The sequence below is a fragment of the Budorcas taxicolor genome, chromosome 22 (assembly GCF_023091745.1).
Source record: "Budorcas taxicolor isolate Tak-1 chromosome 22, Takin1.1, whole genome shotgun sequence".
Taxonomy (NCBI): domain Eukaryota; kingdom Metazoa; phylum Chordata; class Mammalia; order Artiodactyla; family Bovidae; genus Budorcas; species Budorcas taxicolor.
In genome coordinates, this window is record NC_068931.1 from 48,360,001 (window position 1) to 48,375,202 (window position 15,202).

General features: G+C 48.6%; 1 protein-coding gene across 1 annotated transcript in view; it reads right to left on the minus strand.

Moving 5' to 3' along the window:
* Window positions 1-15,202, minus strand: part of ZBTB7C (zinc finger and BTB domain containing 7C) — a 305,567-nt gene that overhangs the window by 141,015 nt on the left and 149,350 nt on the right. The gene's annotated exons all lie outside the window — the stretch shown is intronic.

A 15,202-nucleotide genomic window follows, 5' to 3' on the forward strand; every position in this document is an offset into this window, starting at 1 on the left:
AGGGGAACAAGGCACAGCCTTACCAGGCGGATGCCAGAACAGCCCCCCTCCACCCTGACTGCCTGGGATGTAGTCTTCCTATTGCACAGGGGCACCGGGGCCCATCAATGGAGAGAGAGCCTTACTGCACATAGGTGGGCCTGGCAGCCTCTCCAGAGAAGGACAGGCAGCCTGGGATGAGAGCTGGGGCCTTGTGGTCTATCTACATGAGAAATAAGGGGCTGAGGGGAGGCAGAGAGGCTCAGTAGGAAAGAGAAATATTCTCCTGGCAGGAGAGCACACCAAACCAGCAGGCAGCCTCAGAGATGAGCATTTTCAGATGCGCTCAGGTTCCTGTGGTTTGGCTATTGGATTGAGGAAGGGGGGTGTTCTTCCTGCTGATCCTCAGATGTTCGGAGATGGCCACCTCAGTGCAGTAAGTAAGGGCAAACGTCTACGGGATCCTTGCAGGCCTGACTCCACGGATGCCTCCCCCAGAGCCTTTCCTGGGCTCACCCCAGCCCTCTGTGCCCAGCCTCTCTGCACAGACGGGTGACTGGAGACTTGCGTGCCCGTGGCCGCAGAGGCCAATTGTGGTTGATCCCAAAGCATCTCTTTTGGGAGATGGGTGTGGTGCTTTCCCTCTGGAAGATCGCCCGCCTCCCATCAGGGTGGGTACTCTTCACTTCCTAATCCCGCAGGGAATGCGCAATGGGCTCGGCACACAGCCCATGCTCAACTGGGAGTGGAGTCTTAGTACCTGGGGTTGGCGGCCCGACCTTCCTGGGCTTAGGTCCTGAAGCTCCTGTGGCAGCAGGTGAAGACAGCCTGGGGTCTCACTTGCTCTCCCTCAGCCCTGCCTGTACCTGCAGACCCTCTGCCTACAGAGCTCCCAGGCCTGGTTCCTAGAGCAGGACAAAGCCATTCTCCAGGGCTCCTACCCCAGGCTGGCTGACTCCTGGTTTCCCCAAAGGAGGAACCCAGGCCTGCTTTGGCCATCTCTCCCCGTCCTGGAGAGCGCTGGGTGTGACAGGGCACCAGCTCTGTGAGGTCAGGAACTCAGATCTCTTGTTTCTTTTTGAATTCCCCTCTCCCTCTCAGCCCTCCCTTCCTGGGCTTCTCTTGTGGCTCAGCTAGTAAAGAATCTGCCTGCAATGCAGGAGACCTGGGTTCGATCCCTGGGTTGGGAAGATCCCCTGGAGAAGGGAAAGGCTACTCACTCCAGTATTCTGGCCTGGAAAATTCCATGGACTCACAAAGAGTTGGACATGACTGAGCGATGTTTGTTCATGTTCTCCCTCTCAGCCGTCACTTCCTCGCTAGGCCAGGCCCTCTTCTTTGTCAGAAATACCCTAGAAATCATCCATCTGATAGCTGATCTCAGCAGCTGTTTGGTTGGAAAGGCCTAGGAAAAAACCACTGTCCCCACGGTGGGAGTGCTTACGGGCCCACCAGCCCCAGCACAGGCCGGCCAGAGTGCACTCTCAACTTCACTTTGCACAAGTGCACTCAAGTCTTTGCTGTCACCCTCTGGCTGCCCTGCAGCGTGGCACACAGAAGACGCACAGTAAGCATCTGTGAGTGAGGGGATGTGTGCCTACTGGGACCAGGTTCTGTGCTGGGCACGCTGCCCACGCCATCAGTGGGCACATGTGATTGTCCCATTGAACGGATGGGCAAGTAGAAGCTCAGACAGTTAAGTGGTTTTCCCAAAGCCATTCAGCAAATGTCCAGCCATATTTCAAGGTTAATTCCTCCTGTCTTTAAAGACTGTAGTCTTTTTACTTGCATTTCTGAGGTTCGATCAACACTGACGCTCTATGCTTAGCACTAGGAGGGATTCAAAGCTGATTGAGAAATAGCCCCAGCTCTTAGGCAGTTCGTACTGAAAGGGCCAGACCGTCCCTTTACGACCACCTCCAATAAAAGACAGACATGTCAAATCCTGCCCAAGACGTTGAAACCTCCGTGTGCAGGCTGTGGGCAGAGGGGCAATGTGCGATCTGACCAGAGTGGAGAAAGGCGCCTGGGACGAGGTGACACTGGGTTGGGCCATTAAGGACAGATGGGCCTCGGGCCAGGGACAGAGGCTAAAGAATTCAAGATGGACTTGAGGCAGCCCCCTGGTGGGAAGACGAGACTGAGGTGGGCGTTTCGCTTAAGCACCACGAGGCAGGTCAGAGGGTGGCCAATTTCCACGAGCCTGGCGGAGCAGGAGGAAGGGCTGGCGGGCCTCCGCTCCGGGAGGGTTTAGATCTCTCAGGAGAGCTTGAGCACTGACAGGGCTGGAGGGGAGAGCCCTGATGCTGCAGAATTGGGAGTGGGGCCGGCATCCGTCTGCCCTCCCTCTTCAAATGTGGTCTGGGAGATTCAGCCAACCTCCTGGCCTCAATCAGTGGGAGCCCCGGGGAGAGCAGATAAGCGAGCTCTGAAGGACGAGTTCCAGCCATGGGGCTGCAGACTTATTATTTTTCCCACACACTTGATTGACAGGACACACGGGGCCGAGGGAACAGGCTTCTTTGGGCCTCTGCTGACGGGAAGAGGAGGGGAGTAGTGACAGGCCTGGGGTCCTTCGGCCAGCCCTCCCTGGAGGGCTGGAGGTGGGGAGGGCAGCAGAGCTGCCTGCTGTCCCCCAGCCCTGTCTTCCGTCTCCTAGCTTTTCCTCCCTTCCGGTCAGCATGGTTCAGGGAGGAAACACTTGGCGAGGCTCTTGGGAGAGCCTCTGGCACACAGCTCCTGCGCTTTCCAGGGCTGGGGGAGGGTGGGCCGAGGGCAGAGGGGGAGTGAGCATCCGTGTCTGTCTTGAGGGGATCTGTGGGAATACATTCGCCCACTGTGGGCCATTAATACACTGTGAGACCCTTGCTGGGCCTCACTTTCCATTTCTGTAAAACAGATCCCTTGAAGATGCCTAGAATAATCCCATCTCCCTCTTCCAGAGGTAGGTGAACAGTTAATTTCCTTTCAGGTTTGTTTGTTATAATTTTCTACCTCCACATTGAGATTTGAACAGTCCCATAGTGTCAAGGGCCTTAGACTCGAAACCTGATTAAGAAAATCAGTAGATGCCCTCCAAACACAGGAAACTCATATTTACTGAGCTTCCACTCCATGCCAGGCCCGTGCCAACAGCAAGTGTTTACTTTGATTGTCTTATATAATCTTCACATCAGCTCTGGGATGAGATGATTTTTAGCCCCATTTCCCCCAATTTGGCAGAATTTCTTGAATTTCTTAAAGTCCTACATTGGCTTTCCAACACCAGAATGAAGTCCAGACTTCTCCCACACCACCTTCCCAGCACCATGCCATTTTCTGATTTGGCTAGAACACTTTCCTGGTAGCTCAGCTGATAAAGAATCTGCCAGCAATGCAGGAGATTCCGAGTTCAATTCCTGGGTCAGGAAGATCCCTTGGAGAAAGGCTAGGCAATTCACTCCAGTGTTCTCGGGCTTCCCTGGTGGCTCAAATGGTGAAGAATCCACGAGCAATGTAGGAAATCTGGGTTCGATCCCTGGGTTGCAAAGAACCCCTGGAGGAGGGCATAGCAACCCACTCTAGTATTCTTGCCTGTAGAATCCTCATGGACAGAGGTGCCTGGTGGGCTACAGTCCATGGGGTCACAAAGAGTCAGACATGACAGAGCAACTAAGCACAGCACAGCATAGCTGATGGACAGAAGGCTGAGCACCGAAGAACTGATGCTTTAGAACTGTGGTGCTGGAGGACTCTAGAGAGTCCTTTGGACAGCAAGGAGATCAGATTAGTCAGTCCTAAAGGAAATCAACCCTGAACATTCATTGGAAAGACTGATGCTAAAGCTGAAGCTCTAATACTTTGGCCACCCAATGTGACGAGTCAATTTATTGGAAAAGACCCTGATGCTGGGAAAGATTGAGGACAGGAGGAAAAAGGGGCAACAGAGGGTGAGATGGTTGGATAGCATCATCAACTCAATGGACATGAGTCTGAACAAACTCTGGGAGAAAGTGAAAGACAGGGAAGCCTGGCATGCTGCAGTTCATGGGGTCCCAAAGAGTTGAATGCAACTGAACAACAGCAACAGCTGATAGACAGAGCATGGTTCTCCTACTGGCTCAGCCAAGGCTGACAGTACTTCCCTGGCCCCATGCATTTATTTCTACTTTTACTCAGGCCCAGTTCATGTCTTGCTCCTCCCTTAAAGAAGGGCAAGGACCAGGGGAGGCAGGTGAGATGCTCAGGGAACAAAATTTAAGGAGACCCTCACTTCCAGGTGCCAGCCCTGCACTTGCACAACTCTGAGAATGAGACCTCCTTAAATTTGCCAAATGTGTTTGCCTCATCCTGTTCCCAGCCTTGTCCCAGTGTCTCTGTGTCCAGCCCAAAGGATACTTGTCAGTCCTCTGAAATTCCCATAGCCCTCTTTTGTGTGTCTTGACACTGGAGCATGTCATGGGGGCCAGACGTGATTCCTTGCATGAGTGCAAGGCAGGGATCACTCTTCCTCTGCCCTCATCCTGAAACCAATAAGGTGCAAGGCTTTCAGACCTCCAACCTTCAAGCTACTCCCCCCTCTGCATTCTTCTTCCCTCTGCCCCATCTGCTTAGGAACTCCAATTCATCTTAGAATCTATATAAAAATGATGGTTTATCTTTGTATGTAAATATTATATAGCCATCAAAAATGATATTTCCACATGGATGTAGGAAAATGCTTTCCAACTACGACTGAAAATCCAGGGGCTGTAAGAGGTTGATGAATTTTACTATATAAAAAATTTTAAATTATATGGCAAACGCCATAAGTAAAATCAAAGATAAATGGGGAGAAAATATTTGCTACATATATCATAGATAAGATTTAATATCACTATTAGGTTTTTTAAAAAGCTGTTATGAATTGAGGCACAAAGGACCAAAATCCCAATAGAAAAGTGGGCAATAGAAAAATGGGCAGAAGAACATACTACCTAACAAAAGGAATAGAAATAATATCCCTAAATATGTAAATATTCAACTTCACACATAAAAAGATAAATGCAGATTAAAACTACACTAAGATACCATTTCATACTCATGACATTGGCAAAAGTTTCAAAACTTGACAGTACCTTCTTTAGCAAGGTTATGAGGAAACAGGTAGGAATGCAAATTGGCACAACCCCATGAAAGGGTACCTGGAAATATCTTACAAAACTCCATACACATTTACTCTTCAATTCAGTAATCTCATTCTAATAAATTTACCCTGAAGATACACTTCCAACACACACACACAAGCTTTGCAGCATTATTTATAATCATTTTACGGTCATACATAGGACAGTGGTTGGATAAACTATAGTATGCACACGGAGTACTATGCAGCTATAAAAAGAATGAGGAAGACCTCTATGAATGGTATGTAGTGTTTTCCAGGAGACTGAATACATAAAGCAAAGTGTTTAAAAAGCATATATGACATAGTATTTTTTTGTGTAAAAAAGAAGGGAAAATTTCAAAACACATAAAAAGTGCTTATTTTTATAGAAAGCAATAGAAGTGTAAATATCAAACAATTAAGCTGACTTCCTACCAGGGGGAGATGGGGTAGAAGGAACACAGGAGAAAGTGTTTTCCTAGTATACCTTTTTGTGTAGTTCTGACTTTTAAAGGTATGTTAGTATTCAACCTATTTTTTTTAAATTAAATCAATAAGAATTGGAAGGGAAAATCCTTAAAATTGAAAGAAAACTGAAAAAAATAAATAAAATCTAACAGCAGAGAAGGGTTGGAGTAAGGGAACAAGATTTGTTGACTGTAGCAGTGTAGGTGAAACAATTCTGATGCTATCTTACACTTAACACAGAATTAAGTGAATGAGTGAATGTGTTGATGGTTTGGGGAACCTGAGTTTTCACTATGGAAGAAAAACATATAAATATGGAATGGGGTAAGACAAAAAGCAACCCTGTGGAAGTAGATTGGATTTGGAAGTACTGGTGTGGGCTCATAATGTCTCCCATGTGAATATGTAAATGTATATGCATGTCTATGTGCACATGTGTATACATGTAATATGAAAGTTATGTTTATGTGTTTATGCATATTTATATTTTCTAGTTCTATCCCTTAAAAGGGCCAAGAAGCAAAGACATCAGTAGCCGTGAGCACACTCAGAGCCCAGATCTTGGTCTCTAATACCATTCTCCACTAAAAGGAAGCAAGGCTTTTTAGAGAAATGATTGATTGCAGGGCTAGGACCAGGCAGGTACAAGATGAGCCTGGAACCTCTTGTTATGCCAGAGAGCAAGAAAGTGTTCCATAACAGGACTGGTGACATATCAAAATATTATGGGAGTCAACTTACAGGGGCTCCTCTACTGGTCAACTCTGGGGCAGCAGCTTAATCCCCAAAATAATTGAGCTTCACCAGACAGACAAATAAATACATTTTATTGCTTACAATAGTAAATGTATACTGTTTGTGGCACAAATAAATTCTACTGTTACAGTAGAAAGCCAAGGGCCAACTGGTAAACACGGAAGTAAAAATGAAGCTGGAAAAGCATTGATTGGCAGCAACCGTCGTGTTAACCATGGGATCGGGCATGAGTCATCAATGGATACTACATCCATGAAGAGTAGGGACTTGCATCACTGCAGTCTTCCTATAGACTGCATGCTAGTTTTAAGGGAGAAAAAAACAATGATCCTCATATAGTGGAGAAATTGGCAATACCTTGACTGGCAGTTCAAAATTAACATCACCAGTGGGGACCAGTGAGTGATTCCTGGTGTGATTGCCTGAGAAAAGCCCAAGGTAGTGCAGGCAGGCATCTCCTAAGAATGTATAACCTGAGTCTAACGACAAGGAGACATCAGACAAACCCAAAATGAGGAACATTTTATGGAAAGTAAGGGAGCATTGGTATTCTTTACACATCTCAAAGTCCTAATAGACAAAGAGAGGCTGCAAAAATGTTCCAGGTTAAAGGAGGCCAAAGAGACATAACAAAGCAACATCCAACCCTAGACAGGATCCTCAGTGGACAAGGACGTGCCGTAAAGAGCATCATGAGCTTAACTGATAAAATCAAAACACAACAGGTAGACTAGTAATTAGACAAAAGTATGCATTCACGTTACATGCACTGATCAGCCATACTATGATTATGCTAGAGAATACGCCTATCCTTAGAAAACACATCCTGAAGTATTTAGGGGCAACACCCTCAAGTGGTTCAGACCAAATGTGTGTGTGTGTGAGAGAGAGAGAGAGATACAAGTGATACAGTGAGAGAGCAAAGATTATAAAGGGAACGGGGTAAGATTGTAACAATCGGTGGGTCTAGAATAAAAATATTTTTATTTTTTGCAGTTTCTCTTTAACTTGAAATTATTTCCTACTAGAACAATTTTAATTGGAATTTCCAACACTTGAATGATGTTCCCTCTGCAGGTGCAGACCCTCCTCTGCCAGAAGACCCCGGGCAGGCAGCCAGACCAGGGGGCAGCTCAGAAATCAAGCATCTGGGTTCAGTGTGGCCTTGAGCAAGAGCCTCACATCTCCGTCTGTGCTCCCACCTCACGGGCTGCTGGACAAGTGAAACACTGTGCAGGCCCGGCTTCGCTCTCAGATTAAGCTGGCCGGCCGTAGGAAGGGCAGGATCACCCTGAGCTCTGTGGGGAGCAGAGCTGAGAGCTGCCTGTGGCTCCGACAGCCATGGTGGGGGGAGTGGAGGCTCTCGCAGGGTTGTGACCCCAGACAGGCACTGTCCCAGGCTAGGCTTTGGCGGGCTGAGCCTCTGTGCCCTTTGCTCTGGCCCTGACCCCCACTTTTCTTCAGCTAGCGTCTCCTTCAGGGCCCACTCCTGGCGGCTCTCTTGCCAGAGCTCCTTCCAGTGAGGCATCAGACGGGGCATTCCAGTGTGCATTCAGCATGGCCCCAGCGCCCCTCTCCAGTGGAACCGCAGTGACAACACGTTTGGTGAAAAGAATGGTGGTCCCTGGAGAAGAGGCTGGGAACTTCCCTGGAGGCCCTGAAACAGACTCCAAGACTCTAGACCCTGACAAGGGTGCTGGGCCACCCCGCTGCCCCCAGGATGTCATGAGGGCAGAGGCGCTACGCTGCTCTCCCCAGTTGCCCCTCTGGGCTCACTCTGCCCCTGGCGCTTGGCTCTGCCCATAGGCTGTGCCCCTACAGCCTGCAGCCAATGGAGGTCCCAGAAGAGCCTGCAGGGAGGGAGAGAGGGAGGTTGGGTGTTTAATGCCTTGTCTCTCTGTCTTCAGGGACCCCTCGGGTCACGGCCCGGCGAGGTGGTCCCCTCCACACCACCCTGACTGCCTTTGCTTTCAGCACCCTTGCGCCCCCGGCCCCTTCAATCGCAGTGTCAAAAGCCCCGGGGCACCGCACTGGAGCCTGGGGGTCCCCGACATCCTGCACAGGCCTTCAGACTCAACTCCCTTCAAATCGCTCACTTTGAGTCCGCCTCTGGCTTCCCGCCAGCCCCTGCCTCCAGCAGACACCTGTGGAGGGAGGCCAGGCACCCCCCCTGCCGCCGCCCCACCCGGAGACTGTCGTACATGTCTGCCCTCCAGGCCCGTGCACCCGGCTCAGTGAGGGGACCCACCGCGAAGGCATTCATGCCGCAGAACAAAAAGCAAGGGCTGCCGCCCGAGCCCTCTTCTGAGGCTCAGGGCCTCCTGTTCCAACTCTATTTCATCTTTTCATAAGTTACTGTTAACTGAGGCGCATGACAAGAAGGGAATTAAAAGAGAGAAAAGTTGGTGGAGGAATGCCTTTTCTTTTTGGTTAAATCTTTTGTTATCCATTCTTTCGGAGCCTGATTCAACCAGAGGAACGTGTGGCAGAACCCGTTCTTCAAAATTAGTTCCAAGAGACAGGCGAGCTCTTTATTATTCATTCTATTAAAATCAAAATATTAGCTAATGCCTCTCACGCCATCAGAGTGGGCCTGGCGACTCCTCTGATGCATTGTCCTGCTTGAAAGTGAGGAAGGCCTTTCATGCCAAGGCCTCTGTCAAGTCCCTCTGGTCCCCTGCTCACACCAAAGACAAACCCTGACATGCTGGGTCTGAGACACTTGTGGGCCCAGGACGAAGGTCCAGGGCCAGACGGGCAAGGCTGCCTCTTCCTCGGCCCCATCCAGCACTAGAGGGCCCCCCCCCCCCCCGCCCCCGCCCCTGATCCTCCCCTCTATGCCTCCTTGGAGCCCAGGGTGGCCTCAGCAAAGCAGGAAGGCCCCTCCTGGTTGCAGGGGTGTGGTTTCCCAGATCCAGAACGGGAACTGATTTCTGTACGGGAGGGAGGAAAGTGATGATTCAGGGACCCCGAGGTTCAGAGCTCAGAACCGCTTTGCAAGCTTCCTTGGATTCCCCACTGCAACCTTCATCTCTGGAAGGAGGACCACGATGCCAAGGAATTCCTTTAATCTCTCAGGAACACACAAGTCTGGATTTCAGCACTCCAAGCCCTAGAGTCACTGAGGTTGATATCTCTGGTGGTAGTGGTGGTGGTGGTGTTTTCAATCGGTCCCTGAGGAAGACAATGAGGTTCTTAGCTCAGTGGAGGCTCATTATCCTTGAGAACCATGGGTGGAACCAGAGCCCTCAGCTGATAAGAGTTGGCTCAGCAGGGTCTGTGCCTGTTGACCTGGGTTGCAACATGGATGAGTATAGTCTCCTTGGGGGTCCTCCCAGCTGACTGGGGAGTGAGGGAGGTTACACAGACCCAGTAAGGGGCTGCCAAGGGACAGAGAAAGCAGAGATTCCTGAAGGCTGAGTGAACCAAAGAAGGCTTCCTGGAGGAGCTGGGCTTTGACAGGTGGTTAAGGACTGGAAAGGAGAGAGGAGAGGAAAGTGCAAGAACTGTGAGTGAAAAGCTCATAGGTGGGGGTGGGAGTGAGATGAGGTGGGAAATGATCAGAGATAAGGCTGGAAGGATCTTGACTGCAAGCAAACATATGAATTCTTTCTTTCTTCCTTTTGTTTCCTTGAGCCATCCTAAATTCACTATTAATCTCCCAAGACCTATCTTGTTGATAAATGTTGATTTCCCTTGCACACCTGTTCATATTTCTGATGGAAATGTATTATAAAATCACTCCATTCAGCTGGTGATTACCATGGTAATCAGGAACGCTCACCGGCAGGCCAGCACTCCTCTTGAAAATAAGATTCTGAAGATACAGGCTTTCATTTCACTTACGATGTGCCTGAGGGGAGAGGAAGTGAAGCAGGAGTGGGGTGGGGGATGGTCCTCTCCTCTGGGGAAGTCTTGGCAGACAGCACAGCCCCCAGGGCCTGGGAGGGCGCTGCAGGAAGATGGGTGGAATGGACCAGACTGGGAACAAGTCAATGGGGAAGGTCTCTCACATGCTGGTGCTCTACTGTGCGCTTGCAGCTGGGGACAGCTTGGCTGGATCCCAAGCCAAAAGAGGATGTGAGCTACCGGGTGCCCAAGCTCAGGAACCGTGGCTAGAAGTCCATTGTGTCCCACTTCTGCACAAGAACCACCTCTATGCCTCCTGGGATATCACAAAGATGTCGTCATCAGCACTATTCTTATTATTGCTCCCTATCACAAGATTCTAGTTGTTTAAGGTTTGGTAAAGAAGAAAAGTTATGACCAACCTAGATAGTATATTCAAAAGCAGAGACATTACTTTGCCGACTAAGGTCCGTCTAGTCAAGGATATGGTTTTTCCAGTGGTCATGTATGGATGTGAGAGTTGGACTGTGAAGAAGGCTGAGCGCCGAAGAATTGATGCTTTTGAACTGTGGTGTTGGAGAAGACTCTTGAGAGTCCCCTGGACTGCAAAGAGATCCAACCAGTCCATTCTAAAGGAGATCAGTCCTGGGATTTCTTTGGAAGGAATGATGCTAAAGCTGAAACTCCAGTACTTTGGCCACCTCATGCGAAGAGTTGACTCATTGGAAAAGACTCTGATGCTGGGAGGGATTGGGGGCAGGAGGAGAAGGGGACGACAGAGGATGAGATGGCTGGATGGCATCACGGACTCGATGGATGTGAGTCTGAGTGAACTCTGGGAGTTGGTGATGGACAGGGAGGCCTGGCGTGCTGCGATTCATGGGGTCGCAAAGAGTCGGACACGACTGAGTGACTGAACTGAACTGAACTGGAAAGGCTCACAGGTTTGAACTGTATTATTTAGTCCGATTTTAAGGTTTCAAGAGCTCCAACCAGACTGCTTGGCTTTAAGTCCCTGTTCCATCACTGACTGACTGTGTGGCCCTGGGCAAGTTATTGAACCTCTCTGCTTCTCCTCACCTGTAAAAGGCAGTCTCTAATGTGTAAGAGTGTTGGGAGGGTTAAGTGAGTTAATACATGAAAAATGTTGGAATACACCTGTCACAGAACAAGCCCTCAAAAATGCCTGGGAGACAGCAGAGCTGCACCTCTCGGTGGACGGGGAACAGGGACACCGAGAACAGGTCGCGCCCTGGGCTTCGCACACACATCGCCTTGACACCTATATGTAGCCCTGCTGGAACGGTAGGCAGCCCAGATCCCCGAAGCCCCAGCTGCGTGGTGACAAGTGGTGGTCTGGGCTGGAACACAGACGCCCTGCCTCCTTTTCCACAGCTCTTCCATTTTTCTTCCTAAAGATGTTGGTTTGCTGACCTCTGCTTGTTCACCCCAAACTAAGATCCAGTCACCCCGTTACTCTGACTGCAGTCCTGGGACTCTCAGGTCAGTGAACATAGGGTTCTAGAACAGTCATATCCCCAAAGTTTACATCCTAAATAATCTGCAGCTTTCAGTCACTCCTACCATTGCCCATATGCGTTAGTGAAAGTGAAAGTGTTAGTCGCTCAGTCATGTCTGACTCTTTGTGACCCCCGTGGACTGTAGCCTGCCAAGCCTGCCAGGCTTCTCCATCCATGGGATTTTCCAGGCAAGAATACTCGGGTGGGTTGCCATTTCCTTCTCCTGGGGGTCTTCCCGACCCAGGGATCGGACCTGAGTCTCCTGCATTGCAGGCAGACTCTTTACCATCTGAGCTACCAGGGAAGCTATATGCTTTAGATGTTACCTAATGAAACACCACCACCATAATCATAGTAGCAGTTGCATTTATTGCTTTCCCAGTTCTAGGCACCACAGTACCTTCTCTGTTACTATAATAATACCAGACTTTACACCAGACATCACGTAACCCACATCAGTCCAGGAGCTGTGGCCCCTGCCTCACAGAACACCACCCCCCACCCCCAGCAGTTGCTGACAGGCCATTATTCTGGGTCCTGCTAACTCTGTGTAGTGATAAGGAAACTCCACCAATTTGATGCTTTATCTGGTTGCAGGTTGAGGAAAGATACTATTTCAATCAAGATAATGGTTCTATTTCTTGGACGGAAATGAGTTTTTTTTTTTCATTGCCTTGTGGCGGTGTCACCAAAACCTGTCTTGGGGCTTAAACAGGTCAGCTAGAAGTTGGTGGATTTTCTTGTGACCCAAGAGAGAGTGTAAACACGACAGAGAGCAGGAAAGAGGAAAACATACATGCCAGGTCTATGAGATCACAAAGTAAGTTCCATGTGGACATTTATAGGCATAAAACCTGTGGAACAAAAATTCAGAAGGTAAGTGTGCAGTGTGAGCCCGATAGCTTGCATTTCACACAAGGTAAATGGCCTCTAAGGAAATAAGGATAACGAAGCCACAGAGACCAGACTCAGCTACGAGAGCAACTTAAAAGTCTTCTAAACCTGCCTGTCACGGAGGATAGACTTCCTTCGTGACTTTGCTGACAGATGACCCCGCTGCTCTTTCAACACCTCCTCCAACAGGGAGCTCACCAACAATGGAGCCTACGCCATCACTGACCCACTCCTATGTTGAGGAAACTATGTCCAGATTACATATTAATCGTAAAGTCAATTCATAAAAGGAAACCACAGTGAGAACTCACAAGGTGCTAACACTGCAGTAGACTTTGGAAACAATACACATTTCAGCAAGTCATTAAATGATATGCAAACAACATTAGGTGATAAATGCAGTGATTTGAATGAGTGAATTTCGTGGAAGTTTATATTATTTAAAATATTTGGGAATTTCAAGGGCTGTAACATAGCATCTCAAGCTCTTTATAGGTGATTTGCTTTAATAAGGAAATAGCAATTTTCAATTCTTATATCAATTTTTTATATAGTAACTCTAAGGAGTTTGGAAGTGTTTATAAAGGCTTTACGTCTTTTGAACATTTCACTGAGAACTGACTTGATGAAATGCTCTCTCTCCAAATAAAAGGTATACCTCAGCTCAACTGATTCTGGAACAGACCCAGTTCTGCTGATTCTTAAGGACCAAGTGGGTGGTGTCTTACTATACTGCAATCGGACTGACCAACACTTTGAAATCTAAACTGCACCACTGTTGGTGTGTATAGACTGTCATCGGAAAGTAACCCAAAATCTGGATAATATTGGTTGTCAGCGGAGGAGGAGCCAGGCTGCTTGGGACAGAGGTGTGATGGAGACTTTTCACAGCATACTTTTTGATACTTTTGCATTTAGGGCCATGGAACTGTATTACCTATTAAGAATAAAATTATAGTTTAAAAAAGCACATAGTTATTTCAGTGAAGACAGACTTTGACACCATCGATTTCTATTTTAATATCGATACTCTTAAAACGCAATGAAAATTACTGCCAGGTCAGGTGAAAATTACCTTTGGCTATCTTCACAGCACTGATGCTCACAGCAGGGTAGTATCTGTGACCGATGCCCTGCTCAAACCCATTTTTTCCCGCTGGGCACCCAATCAAAAAGAGACTTGCTCTGATACACCTTTGCTTAGCTCCTCCTTCCTGACCCTGCTTCCCTCCCTCCCATACAAGCTTCCCCTAAAGCTCTCTTTTGCTACATCACATGTGCCTGAATCCTTGTCTCAGGCTCTGCTTGTAGAGAACCCAATATAAGTCAGTCAGATGCTGCCTTTCTGTATCTTTCCAGAGGCTGGCCCCTGGTGGCAGATCACACGTGAGCCTTCCTTTTTGAGGGCAGAACCATAACCAATTTCCTGCCCAGTCAAAATCACCAGTCTGATACCATACATTCCATGAAAGGCAGCACAGTGAAACAGTGACCATTCGGAACAGAGTTCCCACAGCTAGACCTGGTGAGACTGCACAGCTCTCTTCTTCCCCAGGATGAATGAGCAGGAGGTAGGAGCAGACCCAGAAGGCCTGCTCCATAATCAGACATGCAGCGGTGCGCAGTGGAAAGTCAGTATGAACATCGGCTCTACTTGCTGAGCAATCTCGAATGGAATATTGAAGCTCTTCGAGCCTCAATTCCCTCATCTGTAAAATCGCACGGCCTGACAGAGCCTTTGTGAGGCTCAGATGAGGCAGTACCGTCAAGTGTGCTGCAAAGTGGCAACGCCACATAAATACTGGTTGTTCTTGACGTTCAGAACAAGCAAGTATCCTCTGCTTGCTTGGAACAAATAATTAAATTAACCTTTGTTAAATAAATATACCCCAGCTGCTCCTCACCCTGGGTGTGGTACCTGGATCTCCCTGCGTGAGAAGCGACTCCAGGGAAAAACAAGTGGACATGGGGAACATATCCTGGCGACAGTCTACCCGAAGCTTAGGGTGTGACCCCATCATGGTCTCATGAACCTCAGCTGCAGTTGTCTGGAGAAGGTGGAATCTCTCTCTCTCTCACTGAGATACAGGAGTATCCCCCATGTGAATTTCTTGTAATCTACCCAGTATCTGTGTTAATCCTGAATACAACTTCCAACCTGTTAAAAAACCTATATATTCTTTTCCACGTAATGAGTCATAAACTGGCAGAAAACTAATTTTACTTGCATAGATCAGGGATACTTGCTATCCTGATTCTTTGTGGACCATTCATGAAGGCATGTCAAGCCCTATACCATCTGGTCCTGCCCAGTGTCACCAGCATTTCCTCCCCTCCCCATTAGACCCATGTCTATGACATCCTCCAAGTAGGCCATTGGGTGTTCCCATCCTGGGGCCTCATCCTTATTCCTTTCTCCCTGGAACAGCCTCCCTCCTCTATCAGCCCACCTCAGCTCTCCCTTTTCCCAGGATGCCTTCCCTAACCCCTCCCATCACCAGCATTTCTGCCTGTGCCATACGGGCCAGAGCAGGATGCATGCCCTTTCACCAAGTTCTTTCATGGTTTCACGGGCAGATGTCTTCCCGTGACATGACCATTCCTCCAAAAC